The sequence below is a fragment of the Macrobrachium nipponense genome, chromosome 37, assembly GCF_015104395.2.
Source record: "Macrobrachium nipponense isolate FS-2020 chromosome 37, ASM1510439v2, whole genome shotgun sequence".
NCBI classification, from domain to species: Eukaryota; Metazoa; Arthropoda; class Malacostraca; order Decapoda; family Palaemonidae; genus Macrobrachium; species Macrobrachium nipponense.
In genome coordinates, this window is record NC_061097.1 from 59,313,877 (window position 1) to 59,339,825 (window position 25,949).

Consider the following 25,949-nt stretch of genomic DNA (forward strand, 5'->3'; position numbering starts at 1 on the left):
TGTATTATATATATATATATCTATATATATATATATATATATATATATATATATATATATATATTCGCCCTTTTTTCAATAATTTTGAAAATATTGGGATGACTGACCTTTTATTTAATAAATACCGCAAAAAATCATGAACCTGTATTGGTTAAAAGATGCTATTGTCCTCTTTTCTAACCAGACAAACTGTGGCCTGAATCGATCTGCTTCCATTTTAAGTATAAAACAAATAAGATTTTGTTATGACGTAATGAAGAAAGACAACAAGAAGGATAATTAATCAGAGGTAACAGAGTAAAATGAGATCAGAGCACAAAGAGAGAGACAAAAGTAACTTATTGTTTGATGACACCTAAAAGCTCCGATAAAGGACGAAAAGGTTATGCAATGCCACATAATAAATAAGCTTGCTTTTTCCCACTAATATTTATGCATAGACATTTGGGAAAACATTCAGAGCTGGGTGGCAAATGCCTTTATTTTTCATTGAAGTTTTGTAATGGTCTTGGTTTACGTTTTTATGGAGATGTCTTTTAACTGGGAGAAATTGACTTACGCCAAACGTAGTGAGGGAGAATCATTGAATGTTAAAGGGTCGTTAGTATGCATGAATGAAATTTTATTGATATTCATATAAATATCAGTGGGTGTTTTTATCAACACCCTGCCAAATAATGATTCAATACATGACTACGGGGTATTATCATATTTGATTATATATTTCCACGAGGAAATTACTATTATAATCCTAAGTGTCTATATCATAAAACTTTTAGAAGTCCCCTTAAACACAAAAAAATAAGAGTCTATTACATTTTACAAAAAAAAATATATAAAGAGGAGAGAATGTTCCTGGGTGACCTCAAAGGTGTTTTGTTTAACATGTAACTTTATTTTAAAGAATAATGCTTATAAATACATTAGAAAGAAAAAAGTGGAAAGTTACCACTTTTGTACAAAACATTCATTTTGTATATCATTCCACCCGAAAAACAGCTGTTTTCCATTTACAAAATTTAACTTTAATTTTACCCACCTCACCTAAGATAGAGTTCAACTGCAAATAACATTATGTCTACATGAATATGGTAAAGCTATCAAATAAGCCATATTTTCCTGCACAAATGTATTCCCAATTATTCATATTGAGTCATGATAATTATATCTTTTGCATGAAAAATTCGTGATGCAATTAAAATTAAAGAGTAATCGCAAAAGAGGAAGGAGTTTCATGAAAGGAATGCAGAAATTAGACCGCAAACGCTTTATGGCAATCGGAAATTGATTTAACACAATTAAGTTTAAGAAATAGGGAACGAAGGAAAATATATTTTCTAGCAAATGGCAATAAACAGTTTGTAACATTTTGTGAAAATTCTCACAATCTAACAATAAAGTTATCTATTCTATGTTTTGTTTTTCAAGATCTGTGCAATTATTGCCATTATGCAGCTTATAGGAGTTTGTTAATGATTCCTCTTTCAATATTAGCGACTACGATGTCATTATTTGCCCACAGTTCATTTCTTTGTAAGATTATTTGTGACTTCACTATATTGTTCCTTTCGTTTGACTGTAATGGTTATTAGAAAATCTCATGTACAAAAGAACTTTATGATCTGGAAACAATGGTGAAAATGAATTGCTGATGGCTGTTCTAATAAGATATGTCCCTAGATAGAATCATCAAATTTTGGACGAATGACCAGCCATGGTTTGATGATACATGTAGATGAGCCTACCATGGCAAATAAACGAAATTCAACACGGAGACAAAATTGTTCAAATCAAAATTACACCAGTGTTGTTTAGTCTAGCCATGATGCGAATAGAACTTCACCATACAGCAGAGAGAATTACAATGATTCCTTGAAGAGAAAACTTGTGGTAGATCAAACTAGCATCATCTATCTCTAGATCAGCCTTGTCTTCCATTCTATCATTAATAAAAAAGGTTGGTAGATTGGTTACTGGCCCTTGGGGAAAGGCTAAAGTGATTCAGTGAGGATTTCCCTGTCCCTGATACTTGTCATCCTGCACCTATTCTTACAAAATTTACATTTTGCTCCAGGGATGTTAAGAAAATTCGGGATAATCTTGATAACTGGGGTAGAGAAGATCCTGATGGTTTCCTCCCTTTAAAAAAAGAGTTTCAATAGATTCTCTAGAGTTTTATGTCAACATAGTATCTTTGTAGATGAACGCAAGTTTAGTAATACAGTGCCTGCTCCAACGAGTGGCATCGCTGTAGACTGCAGTAACTACAGGTTCTTTTCTATTCTCCCTCTGCTCTTCAAAGTTGCCGAAATACTTATTTCTAAGCAACTATATAAGTATGGGGAATCTATAAGATTATTAGCAGATGGTCAGTATGGATACAAGAAGCAGTTAGGTACCTGCAAAGCTCTTTTAGACTTGCCATGCCATTTGCAAGGGAATCTTGATCAGGGATTTTAGCGCAGAGTAATTCAAATAGATTCTAATTTTGCTTTCGATTTAGTAAATCACAAGGCACTTATTTATAAACTCCAGACTCTCGGAGTGGGTGGATATATTTTAGGATTAATTCAAGATTTCCTTACAGGTAGGCAGCAGCGAGTTGTTGTCGGCGGGATCTTTGAACCAAGACCTATCGTGTCTGGAAGTCCACAGGGCATTGCTCTTGACCCACTGTTATTTTTAAGGCATACAAGTGATCCGGTTTGCTAGCCTGGAAACATGATTTTTTCAGTATGCCGATGATGCAACAAATTGTGGGTGTTAGTAAAGGTCTCCACTCATCAGAAATAATGCTTCCCTTAGCCTCATCAGGACATTGACCGGATCAGGGAATGATGTAGGTTCAGTGAGGTATGAGAAAAATAAACGCCATAAAACGAACACACTATTGATTAGCAGATATCGAACAGATTTCTCCCATCTTATTCCTGCCTTTGCAGAATAAGTATGAAGCTTTAGATATTCTAGCTGTAACTCTTGATTTACATCTAACATTTGAAAAACATCTAATAAAAAGTTTTTATCAAATGTCGCATGAAATTTATAACAGTGCAACCTGTTGTAGGTCATTTGTACTTCGTTTTCTGGAATACTGTTCTCAGGTGTGGATGCCTACTTCTGCCAGAGATTTATCTTTTTTAGACAGAGTGGTTCGTGGTGGTATGTTTCTGTTTTCTAATAGCAACAGTTATGACTTGGATCATCGAAGGATGGTCGCGTGTTTGTCACTTTTTCTTAAGTTGTATTTCAACAGAGATCTTTTACATTCGCAATTGATCCCTGATCCACTTTATCTGCCAAGAGCAACCAGATTCGCTAAATATACAGTAAATGTGCCTCAATGTCAATCTTCTGTCTCAGAACTCCTTTATCCTCACGCTGTGGAACAGCCTCCCAAAGGATGTCGTGTAAATTGGAACTCCAAAAGTTCAAGCAAAAATGCAATGCATTACTACCCTAATAATATTCTTTATGCATTTGGTACATTTTTCTCTATGAATACATTTATTTATTTCTTTATTTATTTTCAATAAGTGGTATATTTTCCCTCTGTATTCCCTATATTTCCTTTCCCTTACTTCTCGTAATGAACACCATCTTTTTTGGAAGCTTCAATTTCAAGTCAATGGCTCCAGTGGGCTTGTTCCATAAGATAAGTTTCATCTACTGAATAATAATAATAATAATAATAATAATAATAATAATAATAATAATAATAATAATAATAATAATAATAATAATAATAATAATAATAATAATAAAAACACGCTAGTAACGATTTAAAAAAAAAACAAGGAGTGTTTCACTAGAGGAGTAATTGTTAGTTTTCTTCACTAGTAACCTTGTTTTGCCTTGTTTATGTTGAGATTACTGTGGCGAATACATAGTCAGCCTTTAGACCACGTCTAATAGAAGAAGTAAATAAAATTCCACTAAAGGTGCAGTTGCCAGCGTATCTTAAAACAAGCCGTCATTTTGTACGTAAATAAGCAAAGGTGGAGAGTTCTTTATTGAAACTGTTTTCACAGACTGAGTGTTACTAAAAACAACATTAACATTAAAAACTTTATAAATTTTGGCAAAGAAAGAAACCTGTAGTCCAAAGGTAAAACAAGAAAATTACTATGAGCAAAAGCTTGTAGTACATGGGCAACTGCATAAAATGTTTTATTAGCCTTTTCTAAAGCAACATCAACTAAAAATGTCAGATATTTCAGTTTGAAAGCAGTATCATAAATCTTGACAATCTCGTCTTCTAAAAATTCAGGACAACAAATTCTTAATGCTTTTAAAAACACTGAAAAACAATTCAGAGTTTTTTAACTTTCAAATGATGAAATATTTGATAAAAGATTCTTTTTAAAAACCTCCATGTAATGATGCTTAAAAGTGGCGATAAAGGGTTCCCTATAGCCGTACCAAACCTCTGCTCATAGAATTTACCATTGAAAGTAAATTTACATTCCTTAATACGCAGTGTAGATCTAAAATGGTGTCAGTTGGCAGAGAAAATTCGTAGTTATCCAACTCATCGGCTAAAAATGTTATCAGGTCATCCACTGGAACTATAGTAAAAAAGGGAAACTACATCAAAGCTAATCATTTTAAAGTCGTAATTAATGAGACGGTTTACAAAATCCACATTATTTTTTTACTGAAAGCCCTATTTTTCCCAAAGGAGATAACAATTCACAGACAAGCCACTTTGACAAATTATAAGTTGATGACCTAACAGAACTAATAAATAAAGGTCGTACAGGGTTATTTTGTTTGTAAGTTTTGATAAGTCCATAAAGATAGGGCAATGATGCACATACAATACAACATTTCTTAATTTAGTCATATTTCCCCCTTAACCAATGTTTTAAGCTTTTTTATTGAAACTCCTGTTAACCTTCTCAAGTGAATTATGGCTCAGAACAGTATAAATTTCTTGGACACTTAACAAAACTAACATTTTATTTACATAATTATCGTTATTTAATAACACAAGTATATTTGATTGATCTGCATTCGAAACGTGTAATGTTTTCATCTTTTTTAAAGTTTGCTGTACTCCTTTAAAAACATTAAAATAAAACTTAAAAGAACATGCACTATAAGCAATACACTTACAAATGTTGAAATCTTCGATAGACAATGATCCAAATTTTTCTAAATTACAAAATGTGTGGAAGAAAACCGTTTTATATGTTTTTATTAACATCTACTAAAGCTGATTGTTTGTCTTTTCCAGAAAATAAGATCATTACCAATGATCTTGGTTTAAATGGGCTACTGTTCGTTCCTGGAGTCAATTTTACAGCCCTGAATCTTGAATCTAAGTTTCCATTGAGTCCAAAATTATTACATCGTTGGTAGACATTAATTTTAATGGCTTTGGTGCTTTATACTAGAATGATTACTCAGAATAAAATCGTAAAACGATACACTGAAATGAGAACTGTTATGAATAGGACATTATTATATTTTAGAAATAAGGAGAGCAATGAAAAGACGAGTAGCAATATTACTCGATTAAATGTTTCATAATATTCATTACTGAAAGCCTTCATTCTCATAATGGAGGCAAAGGCAATAATTAGAAGATTAACTGAAAAATTGCAGTGGAGTAGAATTGATTTCAACACGTAGTATAATCAATGAAGAGGACCGACTAATGTTCTTTCGGGAAGCAGAAACGACGCAAGTGAAGACGGAAGAATGAACATGAAACAAAGGACTTACCGCCGTTCAGTCACTTGCAAGATGAGTTTACTTTATTCCATAAACCTGTTTAACGGATAATGGGCTTCCCTAGGAATGATATTGGTGCTGGTGCTCATTAACTAGGCTGCTATAGTATACCATCACTTCTTCCTTGCTTTCCTGGGCAGGTTATTTCTTTTAAACACATTTATATTTCCCTTTAACTTATATCCTTTTAATACTTACTTATTTTTCTATCTTGCTCTTATTGTTTCTTTTATTTGTTTTTCATTTGAGATTTTCTTCTGAGGAAGATTGTTCAACGAGCTGTTAATGATTGATCTTGCGTGTTCTGAGGGCAGCGTGCAGTTGAGCTCATTTGGTCTTTTTTCATTCAGGTGTTCGAAGTGTGGGTGCTTGCCCTTTTATTCAGCATTACCAAGAATGATTTAGACCGTTGCCGGCAAATAATCTATTTGGTCATCTTCCCCGAGTTCGATTTTGTGCGGAACCACCTTCTACGTCTTTGAACATTACGCCCAGAATTAGAGCGACCTTCTCACTGTGCACAGATGTTGCATTAATTAAGCTGTGGTACCACTAGTTCGCAGTCACTTTACTAAGACTCTTTCATTCTTTCGTTGGAAGTCCATATCATAACAGTAGTAGTGAATTTTCAACGTTCTGTAGGCCTAGTGTATACAACTTGGTTCGAGAGTTATAACACAAAACAAAGCATTCGGGAGACTGACGGGAGTAACTTCGTGACCCCCAAGGTATAGCATGCCATATCATAAGATAAAACCAATTAAGGAGAAAAAGATAACATATAATACAATATTTATTTAATAACATTATAATCTATGATAAATAATATTGCACTTGACCAAAAAAAAGAAAAAAAAAGAAAACGGGAGTGTAATAAGGGGAACGAAAAACAATAACTGAAACTATAAGAAGCAATATATGTATTTTTTTTTATTCCATCTTGGCATCTGTTCCTAATAGAAGTGATGGAAGTACCGCAGCAATACAGGATTAACCAAAAAGTTTGAATGACTTTGAAGTGAAGATTTTCGCATAGCAATCACCCAATAGGCCGCCTAATATTATTTTAACCCAACTTGAGGTAATCTAAATTAATGGAGTAATCAATACTCCATTTACTACTGCCATAGATTAAATTCATTTTTCTCTAGGCTATCCCTTGTACTAGCTTCCTAACTCGGCAACCTTAAGGAAGACAGCGTGATTCGTCTTTTGTTTCCAACGCTCGTTTTTTTTTTCCGTGTGTGTTTGTAGATTTACGTACTATAATATACTTGTTGTACATTTACTTATACGAAATCGATCTGTAAAATATTACCACTATACATGTTTATATTGCAGGCAAAGAAAAAAATAATCTAATCGTTTAATATCATTTCTCTCTCACTTGAATAAATAATAGTTGACGTAATTGAACGTATATTAAAAACTTTCACGAACAATTTTTTAAAAAATCCACCCAATTTTGTAGCAATGTCCAGCCTGCTGATTACGTCACGACCATTCCTTGAAGTTGATTGGTTGGCAATAGTTTCGAAAAGTTGGTAATCTGTGGTTCTTTTCCATCTTCATTTACTTTGCAATTGTTATTTTACCGAACTAAGATACTGTTCTACTGATTATCGCATGGAAAAACGTTGCATTATCCCCTTGAAATATAATCGTGATACACGTCTCTCTTAAAAAGAAGACAAAAAATATGAATGGAGTCAGGAGTTTTTCTGTTATGCTGCAATATTGTTGCTTCGTAAATTGAGGTTCACCTGAATACGGAGGTGTTACAGGGAATGTAAGTGTTGGAATCGGTGTACTTGAATCAATGGTCAATGAATATACCGTCTGATAATGTCGAGCGAGTTGACCATTCTAAATTTAAGCACAGACTTTCTCAGAGCAATACAGATTGGTATTCTATTGGCTTCAGGAAATTTTACTACATTTCAATTGTCATAAAAACGATTTCATATAATTCGTTTGCACATTCGTGGGATGAGAAGCAGTGACTACACTACAAAACCAGAATAACCCCCATGTTTAATGAAATTACAGTGCGGCAGACTATACGAGTCATATGGGATATGATTTGCTTAGAATTTTCTTGCGGACATTATTTCCTTTCGAAATAATAGGATCATAAAGAATGACGTTAGACCTTCAATGTCCTTTTTTTTTTTTTGTGTCGGTGATGACGTTTGGATTAGAGTCCTATCCTATAATCAGCCATTTTATTGGTTCTTGTTGAGGTTATTCCTCTTTTCGTTACTGCTGTGTGGTGCTTGTAGTGTCTTCAAAAATTTTTTGATCATGGAACCTAACATTGCAAAGTAAACATAGACCTATACAATAAAGTACTAGAGTCAAGATGATCTACGTACTCTTGTTTAATTGAAATTTAGTCATTTGTTTTAATCAAAAGTAGTCGAGATCTTCGTGTGTATATATATATATATATATATATATATATATATATATATATATATATATATATATATATATATATATATATATATATAAAGTCAACGTTAGGATATTCTCCTATCAGCACTGAGAGAGAGAGAGAGAGAGAGCGAGAGAGAGAGAGAGAGAGAGAGAGAGAGAGAGAGAGAGAGAGAAATTACTGACTATTGTATCCTATTCTGAACAGGGTAATCTAAATCAAAGTGCTTCATGGGCTACTCGCAAGTTAGTTTGGTTAATCTAATACATATCTTTTTAGCTATTATTTATTTCTTTTCTTATTTCGTTAAGTATCTTATGGTTACCTTCATACGATAGCCTTCATTTTTTTTAGAAATGCTACAACAGCCTTATACTTACTCATCACAGTAATATAATCTGTTTATCCCTTTTGTAAATATAGTTTTCTATGTAGTTCATTAAGAGCAGTTTCATAATTGTGTGTAAAGCTGAGACAGTCCAAAATTAATCTGTATGTGGTATGGGCTACTTATATAGGTGGCATTACAAGTACTAAGTTATACATGTACATTCCACTAAATGCATACACATTATATATCGTGAAGTTGAAACTGCTATGTTGATTAAAAGCTACTCTATTTCCAACAGTAGGAGTAGAGCTATTGCAATAAGAAATTGACGCGTAGGTCTATGCCCTGTCTTTGCCTCAATACTTGTAGGCGTATTCCTCAAAATATAAGAAATTTACGAGTAGGCGTATGCCCTGCCTTTGCCTCAAAAATATAAGAAATTGGACGCACAGCCCCAATCTTTCAATGATTTTAACATTTGGGGACGGAGGGTTATGATGAATTAATAACCTAATATAGGCACTGCCTGCATAAGTTTATGCTTCATTTCAATGCATGTGGTCGTGTGGGATCGCTTATGTGGGCCAACCACCAATTTAGAAAAAAAATCTAGATACGTGTGTATTTAGGCTGTGGATGATAAATAAAAAAAAAAAAAAACAAGAATTAAAAAAAATAAAAAAAAAGATGCACATACAAAACGATCTTCATAAGGATATATAACTATATATATCTTGTCGGAGATATCAATTGCATACTTCACAACTCCGGAAACTCAAATCTGTGGTGTCATGATTCATGCACGAAACTCTATATCACCGAACGGAGTCAAATCCGTACAGGTAATAATATGGCCTGTTAACTAGAGTGACGTCATTCCCCCTTCTAGAGCTAGCCAATCACTGGCGTGCAGTGGGCGGGGCTGATGTGCAAAGCTAAGCGGAGATTTCGCTCTACCTAAAGTCTATTAATTTGAACCAACCACCTCTTCAGTACCATTTGTCCTCACAATGCCTCCCCATTTATGGGAATAATTTCATCTGATTTTTTTCTGTAAATTTTCAGTCAGAAAGAAGTTTGCATAGGAATTGTTTATCCCTTGAGCTTTATATATAAGGTGTTTTTATTGTGTTTCTTGTTCCGATAGTACCTCTTAATCTTGTGTTTTTCTCCATTCTGTCAAAGTTTATCCTATACTGATTGTAGTTCATTCAAAAAATTCCACTCATATTTTCATACAAGCACTGAAACTGCATGCAGGGTGAAATAAAGCCGGACAATTTTATGCGACGACATCTTCATATGTTTCAAGACGGATACTCACTTGGATATGCTACTGGAAGTCATTGAGAACTGTTTCTGAATATACACCTTTTCTTGTCAAAGCATTACTTTATTTATTTATTTATTATTTATTTATTTATTTTATTTATTTATTTGTTTGTTTGTTTAGTTGTTTGTTTGTTTGTTTATTCATTTACTTATTTATTCATCAACTTATTTATTTATCCATTTATTTATTTATTTTTTTTTTTTATTGTTTTTTGAAATGCTGAGTGGGTAAATGTGTCATGCAAAAATGGGTACGAAAAAGCACTGGACGAAAGATAGTATGTTTGGTATTTCCTTTTAATGGGATAAACTCTCTTCTTCGTCTTATAGAAACGAACAATTTGAATATCTGATAGCATAAATCTAGATCAAAAATAAGTAAAGAGAAGCAAGAGAGAAAATAAAAATGTTTGTAGAAGTGAGAGCACATCGATCTAACACTATATTAAACAATCTGCAATTCGCATTTATCATTCGGAGCGGATGTTCATGTCTTTTTACGCAATTAAATTTCAAAGTCCTGCTTAGAACCGATTCGGATTTGCGTGAGAAATTACATATTTCTCTTCCTAACCTTTAAAATTGTAGTGCTTGCGACTTACGTTTTCAAATTCTGATTCTTTCATTGTAAGAAATTCCCGATTCCTGAACAAGTAGTCTTTTGCTTGCAATAATGGAACAAGACGGGGCAAAGCTGTCCTAACTTCTTTTGTGGTGAAAAAAAAAAAATCATCATTCTTAATGTTATTTTTCTTTTTCCTTTTCAGACTTGGTTTGGCAAAGGCAATTAGTTAGCGGCGTTTGGCAACTGCACTTGAAGTAACGTGAACAGGATTTTCTCTCTTTACCTTTCAGTTTGCTAATATGTAAATGGAAGGTAAGGTTTGACCGGGGCTGAATATTTTGGAGCGCTGCAAATTTGACATTCACAACAAGCAGACGCACCGATGTCTTTTGAGAATTAATTATAAAGAAGAACTAGAAATGCTGGTGGTTAGATTCCAATGGAAACCTGCGCATTTGTTCACCTTTGATTTCAGTAAGGAAGAGTATTTCCCTTCTTTTGATATCCTTCGATACCCAGTTCTGTAACTCAGTTTACAGCCACCCAATTCTGTGTTTGAAGATTACCTGTTAATGGTAACTGCAGTGATATCTATATCACTCACTTGTATCGGCCGAAGCCTTCAGTCCACGTTAAACTCGGTCATCATCCTTCAATTCGTTTTCGGCAGCAGACGTTATACATCCAAACCATGGAGCCCAGGAATCAAGAAAAAAGCGTGAATAACATTACCGCAGAATGTCGGCTGGAATTTAGGGCAAATTAATTTCAATGGAAATGGGAGCTCTTTTTCTCAAATGAGGTGAACAAACAGTAGTGCGTTTGCCGCAGTCATGAGCGAACACATATTCAACTGCACCTCTTGACATGGGCAAGCAGTTTAAGTAGCAAATTGATCATATGACTGCAGTGGAGCTCTACATTCATTGGCAAAAAAAGAGGGAAATAGAAGGCAGTAAAAAAATTGCCACTTTAGCGATTAGTTGTCACTCATATTATTAAAAGCACTGCAACATGAGCACGAGAGCCAGGAGTGTTCATCAACTCTCTCTTAGGCTTACTTGGAGCTTCTATGCCTTTGACCTCTCTTCCATGGATTTTCTCGGAGGTCGCTGGGGCCGACTTCGGATTTTGACTTGGTGGAACCAAGTTTGAGGAAGTTATGGGAGTGCCAGCTGCTCCGGATGATGCGACAACTGGGACAGAGACATTCCAAACAATATCTAGAAATCACTTTGAACAGAGAAAAGGATTAAGGATTACCCAGGAAGGCAGAGAGGGAGAATGAAAGGGGCGAATGATACCCGTAGTTTTAATTTGCATGGAGAGAATCAATTTTATTCTTAGTTCTTTATATGGAAATTAGGCCGGAGGGTTTTGCTTGGGAAAAGGATTTATTCCTAGCAATATATATATATATATATATATATATATATAGACATATACATATATATATATATATATATATATACATATATATATATATATATATATATATATATATAATATATATATATATATATATATGTGTGTGTGTGTGCGTGTGTGTGTATATATATATATATATATATATATATATATATATATATATATATATATATATATATATATATATATATATATATACCTATATATATATATATGTGTGTGTGTGTGTGTGTGTGTGTGTGTGTGTGTGTAAGATAAATCCATCTTTGTTAACGAAAATTAATTGGCACTAGGAAAGGAAGGAAAGAGAATTAAAAGCACAATCAGTAACGATTGTGGCAATTTCCCACGAGGAAGTTAGTGTGTTGAGTTTGCGGATTAAATTCGTTTTCGTTTTACTATTTTACCACAAGGAGAACAAGACGATTGAGGCAAACCGAGAATTAAAGAAATATTGTGCAAAGAATCCACTGAGCTTTAGTGTCTAAGTTGGATTCTTGTATACAAAAGAGAATATATATATATCTTTTTTCATAAGGTTTATATACAGTTACATCATAAAAGGGAAGCGAAAGAAATTAGCATCATCATAATTAGTCAAAATTGTCCAAGAACCTTTGAAGGGGCGAAATATTCAAGGAAACTTAGTTACCAGATTATTACCAAAAAACGGTAATTAAAGAACAAAATTATAAAAGAAAAAAAAAAAGCAAAGAACTCAAAAAGATTTGGGCATGAATTGAAAAAGGGCCACCATATTCTGCATGCTAGTTTTTCATATATCAAAAATCAAAAAACTAATTGTGGTCACAGAAGCAGACAAAGAGGGACAGATTCATGAATAAATCACTTAATTATAACTGACACATTGTTTACCATATTCCTCTAACGCAGTCATGAAAAAATGATCGAAATAATTTCATCACTAATTTTGCATATTAATTAGGTTTGCATAATTGAATGTTCCCGATTGCATTTTAAGGGCAGCAATTATAGATATCTATCTGCTGGATAATGGAAACACCAAGCATACATGTATGGACACTGCCACAGATTCACACAGACAAATATATACACACACACACACACACACACACACACACACATATATATATATATATATATATATATATATATATCTATATATATATATATATATATATATATATATATATGCAAATAAAAACACTGTATCGTACTTCTAAGAAATCAATAGAGGGATCCACAGTAATATCCTTGTTTATCGAGATATAATAGATTTATACAAAGCTTAAAGCTTTTCGTCCATCCTCCTGTGGACTTGATCACTAAGCAAATGACATGGCTTTGGTGAAGAATTCCAAATAAACATAAACAAACAGACAAAGAACAAATTAACAAGGTTAAAAAATTCGAACAAGTCATTGGGTCGTTTTGCCTCCATAATTCGTTGTGTTTATCTCGATAAACAAGTATTACTGTGATTCCCTCTGGATATATATATATAGTATATATATATATAAATATATAAATATATTATTATATATATATATATATATATATATATGACTGGGGTAAAAAAAATGCTCTTTATTACAACAGAATTCCATCTAATAAAAGGAGCCCATAAAAACACCAAAATATAGAGAGAATAGTACTATATTTCAGAGACTGCTGCTCCCTCTTCATCTCCTTGAAGAGGGAGACAGCAGTCTCTGAAATATAGTACTATTCTCTCTATATTTTTGGTGTTTTTATGGGCTCCTTTTATTATATACTATATTATAATATATATATATACTACATAATATATATGATATATTATAATATATATATTTATATACATATATATATATATATATATATATATATATATATATATACATATATATATATATATATATATATATATATATATATATATATATATATATATATATATATATATGTACCATTCGCCATAATAGTTGTCACACGCAGAAATCTCATGATTCTTTATTTTCTCAAAATTTTATTTAAAATTGTAACAACTAAAATTATCCAGAGTAGCGCAACAGTTAAATACAATGTTTGTGAGTAGTTAATTATCGTTGTCTGGGTTGTTTTTCCTAGACATCTACTGATTTTGTGATCCAAACAATACCACTCCTATGGAACCAGCACTTCACGAGACGGGTATGACTGTAGTGAACTCGTTCATTAGTAACCAGAAGGGCTGGGAAAGAACCGCATAAATGGGAACCAACGGTTTTTCTTTTCTCACTGCCAAAAGAACCATTGGAACTGGTTCCAATCCGGTTCCTAAGAGTAACTAAGACATACCTGCAATCAATAATGAATTTTTTATACTAGTGGGAAGACAGCTTATGCATTGTAACTACGTGAAATAAATATTGTATTTTAAAGTTTGTATCTTTGCATTTGGGGAAAGAAGAAATTTAATTGCGAAAACAAAACATATCGGTGCCTTAGACAACTTCGTCTTTGGGACACCACTTTCACCAGCCTTAGAAAGTCTTTCTGGTGACACAGATGATGCAGGGAGCAGAGATATATTTTGCTTGCTCTTGTGTCCTCAGCTATCCTGTCTGTGAGACTGTCTAAATAATGAAACAAGGTGGGCGTCAAGTGGTTAAGAGACAGGACCATTTAACGCTACCTCCCAGGCGATGCCAGTCTGTCGCTTATACTCGTAACCGACTACTGCGTTTAGAGAAGCCAGTTAGTTGGTGGTTGGAGAACCACTCCTTTTGGGAAACTGCTTCCGAAGGCTGAACCGATTTTGAGTTGATCTCTTTGGAACTGCAAGAACCGGTTCTGGAATCAGTTTCTTGCCCAGCCCTACTAAGTAGATCTGGTTCAGTCAGTGTTCAGATTACGACCGTGACAAGCCAGGACTGATTGGTGTAGGTGTACATCATTAAATCCCTACCTTGCCTGATACTGGTATGATCAAGCTGAGTCAGTCGGATCCTGAAGAGAAGCCAAGAGACAGGAAGTCTCGATCCAGGGCATCCTACTGGGCACCCACGTGTCAGCAAACACAGAGCTAACTGGGTTGTCGGCAGACTGGCTTGTCCACAATCACTCCGAAGGATGCAACACATTAAGGGCAGAATGGATCCAGGCCAGTACCAGAAAAGTGAATCACAAAATGGTAGCAAAGGGGTTACTACAGAGCCTGTCGATGTTGTTTTAGGGGCAAAGCTCGCACCCAGACATAAAAGATTCCATCTGGCTTGGTCCTGTCAGCACCGGAATCTGACTGCAACACTGGCCCCATGTAGATTTTGGAGATGAGTCCAGATTTCTGCTGTTTCTGATAGATGGTAGGAGACGTGTATCAAGACGACAGTGCCCCTGCCCATCGAGCACGGTTAGTGACTACCCTGCACTGAGCCCAGATCTCAACCCCATAGAAAATTTATGGGATGAATTGGGCCGTGCAATTAGACAAAGGGACAATCAGCCATCCACCCTTAAAGAATTAGGTCAGCTCTTTTGGAAGAATGGGACAAGATACCTGCTGAGAAACCTTATACAGTTGGTGGATGGAACATGCCACGCCCCCTGGTGGGCGTTATTGCTGCTCGCAGAGGTCATACCCACCCAATATTGACTGTATATATGTGAATAAAGATTATTGTAATTTGTACATGTATTTGACTTGCTGATATATCTGAGAAAAAGGTGCAGATGAGAAATATGAAAGGAAGAGAACATTAAATTTTTCCTGCTAATTTTAATGTATATTGGTTTGTTGGCGACTTATGTGTCCTTTGTGTTGGATTTTAAATCGTAATTTCGTTTTTTAATTCATGAAACATACCTTTATTCAGTTTTGTGAATAGACCATTCTTTCCAAATTGCACGTCTAAAAATGCACGTGACAACCTTTTAGGCGTCTATTTATACGTGTATATATATATTTATACGTATATATATATATATAATATATATATATATATATATATATATATATATATATATACATATATATATATATATATATATATATATATATATATATATATATATATATATAATATATATATTATATGTGTGTGTGTTTGTGTGTTTTGTGCATGCGCGCGCGCGCGTGGGTATGTATGTGAGTGTAAGTCTACGTGTGCATACTACTACACATACATGTTTGGGTGTGTAAAGTACCATAGCGGATAACAGTAGCTTCCAACTCTTTATGTTCCATGTCTCATCATTTCCTAAGTACGGAACTCATTACGAGTCTTAAAAAGAAAAGAAAAAATAATCAGGTCATCGTAAAATTTCTGATCGCTCTGAGTATCGAGGCAATAGTAATTATCATTTAGAATTAATTCCCTTCACCAGAAGTTCCAAATACCCACAGATATATCGAACGATGAGTGGGTGCGGATTTATTCGTATTTTACTTTCTATATACTTCCTATCTCCAAATAAATGAGCTTTTCAGCTTATCGTTCGTGAGACTCAAATGACAAAATTTTCATTTGAAAGAGAGAGAGAAAGTATAGTTTTTCAACAAACTTCAACAACCCTCAGGCCAACAGGTCACCCAAGTTCTTGTCCAGATGATATTGAGATGTCATAGGCTTACGTAATTTCATTCGCTTCTTTTCTATGGAGAGATCTTGCTTACTCACAAAAAACCAGTAATCTGGACTCAGGATTCAGACTGAACAATAAGGATAAAATACGTCATTTTCACATCGTTCCAACGAAGTCATAAACATTATCCATGACTTGTAAAAACATATAAACTGTTGTTTTAATTAACTATGTAACGTCACCAGCCTCTCCCAACGTTAACCACTAAAGAAATTTTTTAACTAATATATTTTCAGTTCTTTCGCCAAGGGAAGAAAACGAAAACCGGGTTTAAGGGAACCCTCTAAAATGTTCATTCTAGAATGTTTCAAAATCCGTCCCGTGATAAAATGAAGGCATCTTACCCTTCCTCAGGAGTTCAACTTGATTTCTAAAATGAAACTTGAAGTTTAAGACTCCAGCAAAAGGACTAGTACACTTCATCATTCTAGACACGATAACACCACCAGAGAGTGGGGTCATTATTCTACGGAACTCTGATATCGCCCTTTGAGCTTTATGGCGCCTATCCAGAAAGTCGAGCTTCCTCTCGTTCCCCGGCCTTTGTGTTAGTAAAGGGCAGGTGCTGCGTTATTAGCTCATGTCCCGCAAGACGAATGACTGAGTTTTGGCAACAGGTTGCGCTGATGTCTTGATGAGAAAATGGAATAGGACGGAAGAGAAGATCGGCAAAATAAAAAAGTTAAAGTGAAATAAGGGAGTTTTCCACTCCATACCGAGAGGGTCCACGAAATGAGTTTGCCAAAAATATTATTCATGAAGCTTTGCGCTTGAGATTTCCTTTTTCTTGGGCAGCAGAGAATTTTGGACATTGCCATATATGTGCTTAGAATAAGTCAATATTTGATTCCTTTCGGCTAAAAATTCTCTTCCTTTTAAGACTTTCTTAAAGACTTAAATTTAGAATTTTGAGAAAATTTTATATTTTACAAAGTTTTATTTAATATTCACAGACTGGATTAAATTCGTTATTCTAATAAACACCAACCCAGTGAGGATATAATTATGGAACAAATGAGGACTTCTCATAGAAAATCTACTTTTGTGGGATATTCCCGCACGTATGGATCTCCCCGCCCCCAGGCCTTTCCCCCCTTATCCCCACCCTACCTCTTTTCCCTTTTCGTCACCTTCAGTATAGAAAGATACCGTGGCAGAACCCTCCTTACTTGCCGAAAATTTCTACATCTTCATTATCATTTATGTAATGCCAAACATTTCTTTACAAATTGTCCAGTGAAAATAAACTTGCAGTCACAATTACATAGATAATTGCTTCCAAAATCTTGCAAACTATTAGCGGTATAGCAAAATTAAAATTTGAGATATTTGATATAAAATTCAATAGCACTTGTGAGAATTCTAATTAGGTATAGAGACAGTTTCTAAGAACAGGAATAGCAATTTTGTTAGATAACGAAGGAGAATTAAAAAAAAGTCACTCAGCAGTCCAGCTACATGAATGGCATTTTTCATTCTCAAAATTGTCTTATTTAGACAACCAACTCCAGCAGCAATCGCCCGCTGTTTTAATGATCGTAGGATCGTAATCTCCTTCATATAACTATTCCTGAACTTGTATTTGTAAAATATTCTTACTATTGTTCTATCCCGTGAAATAAAAAAAAGTAAATATCTTTGAAAGAAACATCTATCATGTCTGGAGAATGATCAATAGCGATGGTATTACATCCATGAAATATTCAGATTAGGATGATTTTCTCGTATTTCTGACAAGAGTTACTTTTGTGCGGCCTTTATGTTTTATTATTAGTACCTCATTTACCCAAAACAATTCATGTTCCCCGAATTTTAAACGACCTTCTCTCATTTTCTCCTTGAAACTTGCATGTATATTCCTTTTTTCGGAATTTTGGTCCTCAAAAAGTTAGAATGCTTGTTACTCGCTTACTTTTATTACAAGAACGAAATGCGATCAGTTTACTTTAAACGATTTATTTCTGTGTCAGAGAAAATAACATAAAAAAAAATTCCGTACGTTTTGATTTCTTATAGTCCTATTTGTCTGTGTTTAGATGCCACGATCCATTGGTTATCTTAATCCCCATTTTCCGAATATTTGGCGGAGATATGAAAAACAGACGTGTGTATACCCTGGATTTATTCCCTAAGAGCAATGTATCATACAAACTGCGCATAAAAGAGACTATTTCCTTCGGACTGCGCTTCTAGCTTCATTGCTTAGCAAAGAGATAGACGTCATGGAGCAACAGAATAAAAGTAATGTTGTTTATGCAGTAGCAAATGTACGAGTATGACTAACAACATCTCTTTCTACATTCAAAGTACAGCATTTACATGGTTCCATTTGCAGTTTAAAGTCAAAGAATTTCTGCACAAATAAATATCGTGCTTTAACTTACGTCGAAGGGATAAATAAAATGTTAGGAATGGTAAGTCTCAAGAACAAAGTAGAACCACAAACAAGGGTATTTCTTTTAAATTTTTATGAATAGCAAGTGATGAACATTTCTGAGTCGTTTCTTTGTTGCTCAACTACTGAAGTCTCTTATTCAAGAAAATTCCCTAATGTTTAATATTTTTTTTCAATCAAACACACACACACGCACGCACAGACATATATATATATATATATATATATATATATATATATATATATAGATCTATATATATATATATATATATATATATATATATATATATAGTGTCCACAAAGTCTTTCCCGAGTTTCAGACCTTTATTACACGCAAAGCACGTTAGGTAGAGGTATAAAGTTCCCTTCAATTTCAACAACAATGACCAACTTATGTTTTTTTTTTTTTTTTTTTTTGCATTACTAATAATTTCAAAATGTGACCTCTCCCTTTGTTGCCCAGAGTCCACCTTAAGCGAAATTCCTATCTCACGCCAGGTATTCTTCAACATCTGCATAGTTATCATTGCTAAAACTGCTGTTATCCTTGGTTTTAAGGTCTCAACATTAGGTACTGGTGTACTGTACACTTTATCCTTGATATAAACTCATAAGAAAATATCAAAAGGGGTAATGTCTGGTGAGCGTGATTGGCCATTCTGTCTGCAAGGCGTTGGAAACACCAACAACGGATGCATCAACTCAACTCTTGGTCTACCTCTTCTCTTTCGGTCTTCAACACTTCCAGTCTTGTGAATTTTTTATAGCAGTCTTTAATGGTTTTAACATAAAGAAAATTTAGTAATTGTTCAATAGAATGTGAAACTTGTACGGTCATATCCACAATAATTTCCAAGTTATTAATTGTATTAACTTTATGGACATCCTCTTTATATATATATATATATATATATATATATATATATATATATATATATATATATATATATATATATATATATATATAAATATATATATATATATATATATATATATATATATATATATATATATATATATATATATATATATCCCCTTTGGTTAACACATAAAGATACATCATTTCTGAGGTAAAGCGCATTGGATATAAGACATTTCTGTGTGTGTGTGTGTGTGTGTGTGTGTGTATATATATATATATATATATATATATATATATATATATATATATATATATATATATATATACTTATATATATGTAAATCAGGTCAAATCTTTCTTTCTCTTACTATCTCTAGTTACCTTAAGGAAGTTTTCCCATTTTCGCTTTCTTTTACAACTATTCACGTCCAATTAACATTGAAGGATTTTAAACTAATTTTGATCCCAGACGAGTAAACGTTCATGCCTCTAGGTTATCCCTGACGGTAGACTCCCCGTGTGTCTTGGTAAGTGTGTGATATGTGTCTTTCCTTTCTTTCCCAAGGCTATTTCTTTATGGCATGTTTTCGTTGTTCAGGTAGACTGAGATTGGAAGGAAACACGAACAGGAAGTCTGGCTGTTAAAAAAATTGTAGAACGATGGAAATAGTTCGAAAAATAGTGTTGAGCGAAAGGACAGAATAATAAAATTGGGGTCTAAATACAGGTAGGAAGAAAACTGGTCATTTTTTGACATGACAGGTAAAGAAAGTAATGATAAAGAATAGAAATGAAAAAAAATAGCAATGAATAACCTCACAGGGAAATTAGTAATGGTATTTACGAGGAAAAGTGAAAGACGTTTGATAAGAGAAAAAGAAAGTAGTGGGTCCATAAGAAAAAAGGCAAAAGAACTGAAATTTTATTGAAGGAAGAAACTAACGTAAAAGGCAAGAATTGCTGCAAGTAATATTAAGAGTAAGTTGTAGGAGAAAGGCAGATGTAGAAATATATTATTATCAGAGGAAATCTAAGGAAAAATCTGAAAAAGGGATGTTTGTAAGGTATTGTGAAAAGAGGAAATCTAAAAATAGAAATGTTTGTCAGGGGAAGGGAGAATCAACGAACTGGGAGGAATTCCCCACAGGTGCTGCAGGGGCAGAAACAATCTTGTTGCCGTCAAAGGAAAGTAAAACAAATGCAATGCAAAACGAGGCCACTGACTTAGTATGAGCATACAATGTAAATGTATCTAGAAATACCGAACTATGTATATAAATCTACACATATAAATAGAAATATCATGTATCTAAAAAACAAAACAGATAATGCAACCAGTGACAATTCATATTTCAGCAATAACTTTCCTAATTATGAAAGACACTGTCATGCAAGCATATCTTAATTACAGCTCCATATATCGTGAAGCAAAACAACTAAAGCCTTCCACAGTCTTTCATTCCTGACAGGAAGCTAGAACACCTGAACTAAAATGGACTAGAAAGGAGTTGCAGAAGGAAAGGGCTGGAAAACAACAAATGTTTGGAAAAGATAAAGAAAAGAATGGAAAATTGTTTTGGGGGAAGAGCCAGGATTAGGATAACAGTCCCAACACTGAAATGTAATGTAACAGTGAACTTCTAAATTATATACATTTGACAGTTATTATTCCTCTTTAGTATTAATCTAAAGTCATTCATCTGTCTTGTATAGACTTTCTACTTTGGTTCTTCCCAATGAGAATTCTGTAAATCTCTCTGTAACTTAGGGTAAAAGATTATTACAAAATCCAGTGAAGCGTCGTTGCAATTATCAGACGGCCTATAATGAATGCCATTATACACAGCTGTCATTTTGTTGATCTTCCTCAGTGGGTTGCCAAGACTTCATTGGGAAAGGATACTCTTCTTTTCAGGACAACATTTGCTCTTGGTTTTCCTCTCTCACTCTTGTTCACCCTTTCTTGTATTTTCTAGCTCCTGTGAATTATGAGTTTTGGCAGTTTTTTTCTATTAGTCTATTCGTAATACTAATTCATATTGTCTGCCCTTTCTCCTCAGGTCTCTCTCTCTCTCTCTCTCTCTCTCTCTCTCTCTCTCTCTCTCTCTCTCTCCCCCACTCTCTCTGCCATGAACACGATAAGAAGTACATGGCATCACAAACAACGCATTCGGCATACATATTCTTGCTCTATACAGGTATATTCTTCATACATAATATCCCATATACTTCGTTTCAACTACAGAGTCTCGTCGAAGAACAGGCACTGTTGATGCCAAGGATCCATGTCACACACACACACACACACACACACACACGCACGCACGCACACAGAAGTTGAAGATAATTTGACAATACTGGTTTTAATCTGCCTAGAGAGATATGGTCACACGCAGAGAAAATTTTGAATACTACTGTCATTCTGAAGATATATAAAAATATAAAGTAAACAACCTTATAAGCTTGTTTTGTTAAAACATTCTGAATAGTCTCGGGTATTTTACAATTAAATCGATTATACAAGAAGTATAATGCTAATAGTTTCTTAAAGCTTAAGAGGTAATACTAAGATACTAAATCATCTGTTTGTCGTGAAATTGAAACCAACAGTTTCAGCAAAGTACAAGCTGAATTTCAATTTGAGCGAAGAGATCGTACGGTCCTATTCTCATGTATACTTGAATATGTTGAATGCGTGACCCCACTAAGGAGGTTGCTGTTTTTTTCTTTCTTTATTTAATTTTAGATAAATGCAGATGGTATATAATTATTCGTCATTCCTCATTCTTCAACAACGACGTCAAAATCCAGACAAGGTCTAACGCCCTCGGGTAGATGGTGTTATGGAAAGCTCTGGGTTTCTCCTCCCAGACTCACCGGACAAAGTTCAGTCCCTCAGGTCCTAACAATATCATCTAGTCATAATTGAGCGAGAATTTCTCCCTTAAAGGAATGAACTGCAAGGCATTCCGATTGAGTTCTTCTGTAATAACTCGCGTCTCACGAATTTGGAGCACAAGGCCCTGAGCTAATTGTGTTCGCCTGATGCATTTGATTGGCATCGTATTATATGATCCCCGAAGCAGAAACCAACGATGCCTGATTATTGTGTTTCGTCTGGAAAGGATTTGCTCATTCCCGGGATGAAGAGCCATGTCGAGCTGACTCCATTTAATGAACGGTATTTAGTCTCCCCAAGTGGACAGGGAATTTATTGTGCAATACTTTAGTTATAAACCTATCGAAATATTAACTTGTACATGAATGAATGCTCTCTCTCTCTCTCTCTCTCTCTCTCTCTCTCTCTCTCTCTCTCTCTCTCTCTCTCTCTCTCTCTCTCTCTCACATCAAAAGTGTATGGTAGATCTCTTTCGACTTACTGGGGATTTCACGCAGCACAAATAGTTTTATTGAATATTTTTATTAGATAATAAAAATATACTTTTTAAAGTAAACAAAATTCCCTCAGGTATGAAAAACAGTATATTTCGTTTATATTTTGTATTAATATAAACAATTAATTTTTACGTGGAATATTCATTTAGGATATATTTTCATCGTGACAGGACATACATAAAAAAATGATTAAATAACTAAATTAACATAAAGCACTCAATAGAACAATATGAAAAAAACTAGCAATACTAAAGTCATAATATACATATATATATGTGTGTGTGTGTCTGTCTGTCTTTATACATACATACATACATACATATTGACGCTTCCCAGTCGATCGCTTTAGATGTGACGTTAAACATTATTATGATCCTGGTGATCCAAGCAGTGAATGATGTGCTGAGTAGCCAGTAGACTGGAGTGGGTCGCAGTAATGTATATAAATATAAATGGAAAGCATTCTTATCCTTAAACTCTTACTGAGCACTTCCAGGAGAACAACCTTAGGAATTATTCCGCATAGGACGCGGCTCATGAAGTCACTGTATTTCCGGACATGAAAACTGTTCGGTTGATAATAAGAGAGATTGTTTTATATTGCTTAATAACAGAAGAATAAGCAGGTGTTAAGCAGATACGTGCGCTAAATAGGATATCGATCACTATGGACTGCTCTGTGAGTACCAATCTACTAGCATTGTGAAGAGCACTGAAATTTGTTCAAAAGCCACTATACCTACAGGAAAAATTTCCCGAGAGTTTCATAACCCGTAAGGAGGTAGTGCCGTCAGTGCACCTCATGCAGCGCAATGTAGGCATTACTCAAGGTTCTTCGCAGTGTTCCTTCGACCCCCTACCTGCAACCCCTTTCATTCCTTTTACTCTACCTCCATTCTTATTCTCTTTCTTCTATCTTGCTATCCACCTTCTCCTAACAACTGTTTAATTGTGCAATTATGAGGTTTTTCTGGTGTTACGCCTTTCAAACGTACTTACTATCATTTCCCTTTGAGCGCTAAATGACCTCAAATGTTCAAGCGCTGGGTCTTTGGCCTAAATATATATTCCTGTTCCGTGGCTTTGAAAAGAAAGGGTAGAGGTCCTCTTTTCCCATTGTCACTTCGGGTGGGAATACATCTGTGATTAACAACTAAACCTGATCTCTCTCTCTCTCTCTCTCTCTCTCTCTCTCTCTCTCTCTTCTGCACCTCTAGTAGATCTTTGTTTCATATTGCATATAACAATAATGATAAATGAACTAAAATAATAATGATGAGAGTGAAGAATGGGGAAAAAAGGAGAGGAACACTAAAAGAAACTATGGAGAATGAAAGACAGAGAAAAATATCAAAGAAAGAATGATACATCGATGAGAACAAAAGAATGAATGAGAGTCAAAAGCAAGAATGAAAGAAAAATATACGGAAATGAGCCGGGACAAGAGACGAGGTCGGAATGTTGGACAAAGCGATTCTTCCTTAGGATTTGTTGCGGTTTTGAATGTTCCGTCAAGATGACCCTCTTCTGGCCTGCAAAACGACATCAGCATTCATTCGGTTTTGGAACTTCTCTCTATTTGTTAACCTGGTAAGTTTCTTTGTTTTGTTTTTCTTCGGAGAAGGTAAATAATAATTCTTGGCAAGAAACTACTTTCTTGAAGCATGATGAGTTTCGATCATCCCCAATGTTCTTATTATTTTCTTGAAGAATGTCATAAAGTCGTCGTCATTTCAACCTCATTGTTCGTTAACGCAACTGAATAATATAGAAATATAAATAATTTATGTATTTATCACTATTAAGACCGTGTGCATGTGAGAGCTTTGTAAAATTCTAATGTTAATGACAATGATCATTTATCCCTCCATATAGAAAACACACACTATATATATATATATATATATAGATATATATATATATATATATATATATATATATATATATATATATATGTATATATATGTATATATATTACATATAGTATATATATATATATATATATGTATGTATGTATGTATATATATATATATATATATATATATATATATATATATATATATATATATATATATATAGATATATATATCCATGACTTTCAATCGAAAATGTAGTACCGTCGCTTTCAATGGGAAGACCTAGGTTTTATCCCGATGTTAGTCAGAAATATACTTCCGTTCCACGCATGTCTGTGTGTTGATTACCACTACCGTGTTCACTCAGAAGGAATCATTCGAACGCAATGCTAGCATTTGGGTCAGTTGTTATTTAGCTTAAACTTGCATTGACGTCCGTTTTTTCGTCAGTTATAAGAAATGTCAATTATTCTGAGCGAGGGAAAATTTACTAATTGTTCACCCGAGGTTGCTTGGTCTTGTTGGTATATTGAATGTTACAGCCTTGTTGGTATTCCTATCTCTATGTAGGGACTGACTACGATTTCACCTTCTACCTTCTGACTGAGAACTACTACGTCTAGGCCTACTTCTTCACTCTCTAAAGCTATGCCAGACTTTTCTAAGATAGGTGCAGTAGTCTGGACCACAGCAATCACTTGCAAAATGACCTTTCTTCTAGCAGTGATGATGACAGCTTAAAGTCTCCATTAAGAGGAGTTACTCGTACCTCTACTTGGATTTCTAGTTGGTGTCGTAGACTTAACCCTGATTGTTATTTCCCTTTACATATAAATAATTACCTTCGAGATTCCTTCCCAAAATTTTCTGCATTCTCGATCTCAGTGATATCTTCTAGATTCCAAACACGGGTCATTTATCAATTACTTTTGATGGAAAGTTTCCTAATGACAAAGCTAACTAATATTGTTTTTGCCGTAATTACGGGTTGACTTGACATAGTTGATGTCCAAGCCGTGGT